Here is a 3871-nt window from a genome sequence, read left to right on the forward strand (position 1 = left end):
AAGGGAAGGGAAGGGAAGGGAAGGGAAGGGAAGGGAAGGGAAGGGAAGGGAAGGGAAGGGAAGGGAAGGAATGTCAATATCTGGGGGGAAATGAAGATTTTGGAGAAGAGTTGTAAGAATAAATGATCTCTAAAATATAACATCTTCAAGGAAAGTTCAGTTTACTTCCATGAAAAATTTGGAGGAATGAGTGCATATAGGAAGAAGAAGGTAGGATGTTGGAGTCAATATTATAATTAGTTACGTAAGTTGTTTTTATGAATGGTGATCAAAGGAGCCAACAAGACTCCTGGAGGGTGAACTCAGAATTATTTATTCCCAATTGTAATAAACTGAACATTATTAAGAGCTTTCTGACTTGTACAGCATTCGAGTGGGCTGACTGCAAAAACTGTGGAAATCTCTTTTGCCAGAGGTCTCTAAATGATTAGACTAGATAAACAGCTGTAAAAGAGCTTCATCCTGCTTTAGACCATCCATGAAACTTTTCTTACAATTTTACTTCTATAATTCAATATGTCTTGTTGCAGCACCAACATGCAGACAATGCACAGCAGCTTCTGCTGGTAGAGAGACACAAAGCAAACAAGTGGAAATGGAGATCTGTTAAAACATGCAGAGACCCATATCACCCTAGGGAGCGCTATTTCACATTCTCTTAGGAAGTGTGATCCCTCCTGCGCAGATGCTTACCCTCTCTGCCCCCCAGCACATCATACTCCACAGCTGTTCAAATTTCCTACGGGCTTTGCAAAGAAAGAGTCTGAAACCCTTGTGCCTGTTTTGATAATGTCATGAGTGATTTCTAATAAGTATCAAGTTTTGAAAGATAAGGTGATGGAAGACAACTGAAGGTTGAAGGTGAAGGTGAAGGCTAATATTTTATTCTCTACTTCAATATTTGCTTTGTTGAAAAAATCTTTTATTGCTTTCTTCACTCGAATAAGGAGCACTTAGAAAAACTAGTTCACAATGGGAAGTGTTGCTTTCAAAATGTTGCATTCTGCACACAGAGTAAATGCTTTGTGGAAACATCTTCAGGTAGAGAAGAATAAAAAAATTTGTATTTGAAATTTGTAAATGGAACTCATTGCTAGGATTTCTGAATGATATTGTCAGGCAAGAACTGTCTGTTTTATCTTTGTGAGTATTTGAAATATTGGTGCTTCAGGTTGCAATTAATTTTGAAGAGCAAGTATAGGGAGAAAGTACAAAGGTACCATGCTGATTTTAAAGGAAAGGGACATCACCTACTTGTTTAAATTAGGCATCAGAATTATCTCGTCTCCTGTGGCATTTTTATAATACAACAGGAAAAAAATTAAAACATGTAAATAATAAATAATACAAGTGAGTTTACCAAATTCAGGTGTCTATTTCTATTATCTGGATAAGGCTACAGTTCTGTGTCTGTAATACATAAAATTAACTTAATACACATAACTGAAGTAGCAGTGCTCATTACCTTTCTGTAGGATACACCTCTTTCTTTCTGCTGTTGAGTTTGAACTCACAGAAACACAGAATGGTTGAGGTTGGAAGAGAACTCTGGAGGTTGTCTTGTCCAACCCTCCTGCTCAAGCAGGGCCACCTAGAGCCAGTTGCTCAGGACCACAGCCAGACTGCTTCTGAATATCTCCAAGGATGGAGACTTTACAACCTCCCTGGGTAACCTGTGCAAGTGCTTGATCACCCTCACAGTAAAAAAGTATTTCCTGGTGTTCAGTTTTTGCAGTTTTCCTGCATTTCAGTTTTTGTTCGTTGCTCCTTGTCCTGTCAATGGCAACCACTGTAAAGAGCCCAGATCTGTCTTCTTTGCACCTTTCCTTCAGGTATTTATATATTTATTGATAAGATTTCTCTGAGCCTTCCTTTCTCTAGGCTGAACAGTCCCAGCTCTCTCAGTCTTTCCTCATATGAGAGAGGCTTCAGTCCCTTGCTCATTTTTGTGGCCCTTCACTGGACTCCCTTCCAGTGGACTCACTCTATATCTGTCTTGTGCTGGAGAGCTCAGAACTGGACTCAGTAGTCCAGGTGTGGCTTCACCATGTTGAGTAGAAGGGAAGAATCACTCCTTTCACCTGCTGACAACACTTCTCCTATTGGAGCCCAGAATACCATTAGCCTTCTCTGCCACAAAGGCACATTTCCGGCTCATGGTTAACTGGATGTTCAGCAGAACCCTTGGGTCCTTTTCTGCAATAGTCCTTTCCAATTGGTCAGCTGTCAGCATTCCCCAGGTACAGGACATTTTACTTCCCTATGATGAACTTCATGAGATTCCTATTAGTCCATTTCTCCACCCTATTGAGGTCCCTCCGGATGGCAGCACAACTCTCTGATGTATCAGCTGCTCCTCCCAGTTTTGAGTCATCAGCAAACTTGCTGAAGGTACACTCCTCCCCTTCATCCAGATCACTGATGAAGACGCTGAACAGAATCAGATCTGTAACTGACCCCTGGGATACGCTGCTGTGGGAAATGCATGTTTCGTTACTTCATTATCTTTGCTGGTAACTGACATTGCCACAAGCATCCTTATAGTAAAGCCATGTCAAAGTGACCTGCAGGTCAGCTGTGCAAGGTTACTCCTTCATCTTCTGTGTTCCTCAGTTGGCTTTAGGGCAAATTCTCTAAGGAGTGACCTCTTGGCTCTGTACTACATACTCCTGCTACTCTTGTACCAAGAAATAGAGATTTTAAAGCAATCCTGGTTATCAAAGCAGCAGAGTTCTATTTCCTACTTTGGTCCTTAAATCTTAGAAATAAATTGAGACAAATTCTCAGCTTTATAGTTAGATGGGGGAGCTGATTTGTAAAAATAAAGTCTCTCTCTTTGTTAAGTGTTTATCCACCCATTAAAACTCTATGCCCATGATTATTTGATTTCAGAATCCTTAGCAACTGCAATGGAGAGTTATGCAACCCAATACACACATGTATTTTCCTGTCCAATAAAGTTTGTTTTGAAGACATTAGAAACAAATATGAAACAACTGTCCAAGAGACACAGAAGAGTGTTTAGGGCATTTCACTGATTCAAATTTAATTCAAGCTGACCACTGCCAGAAGTAAGAATTGTATCAGTGCCCTTTGGCTGTTAGGATAAGTTAGCTGATGGTTTATTCTCAACAAAAATATGGATACATCACATAATCATCTTTCAACTTTTAGGCATCCTTTGGAAAGAGGATGGGAACAGAATAATCACAAGGTAGTTCCCACACATTACTGAGTTCATCACTTTAGACAATAAGAACAGTGCATAACAAATCACGTGTGTACTGACTTCATCAGCAACCAAACCTAAGGTATACACTTCTCCAGAAGTGCAAAACCATCATCCTATGAAAAGAGGTCCTTTAGCTGCAGAAGAACCTTTTATCAGAAAGGCAAGTAAAGAAGGAAAATCTTAACTTATATCGTATTTCACTGGGGTTTGCATTGCTTCTAGCTGTGTTGCATTTGCCCAGCAGGAGGAGACCATCGGTTCTCAGCTAATCGATGCAGCCCTTCACTATGAGCAACTTCAATTTAAATTACAGTTTTGTATGTCCATAATTTGTAATTAGCAATCAAGAGATACTGCTGCCACTTGAAATATCCCGCAGAACTGCAGGAATCACTAGTATGTTTTATTCAGTTCCTTTTAGGTTAATCTGAGGTCTCTTGCTGACCTCTGTTAGTTCAGTACTACCTTTAAGTATAATACTGCTCAGTATTAGTGCTAGTGACTACAGCTCCCTCAATTGTCTGACTTCAGCAGCTTCTGTCAGCCTAAATTTTTTCTGCCTGACACCCAAAACAGTCACTTATTTTAAGTGAACCTTGAAAGCCATGATTTTCTCCCAGCTTTTAAGCATTTAATAAT

This window comes from Buceros rhinoceros, unplaced genomic scaffold (assembly GCF_000710305.1).
Source record: "Buceros rhinoceros silvestris isolate BGI_N320 unplaced genomic scaffold, ASM71030v1 scaffold793, whole genome shotgun sequence".
Classification (NCBI taxonomy): Eukaryota; Metazoa; Chordata; class Aves; order Bucerotiformes; family Bucerotidae; genus Buceros; species Buceros rhinoceros.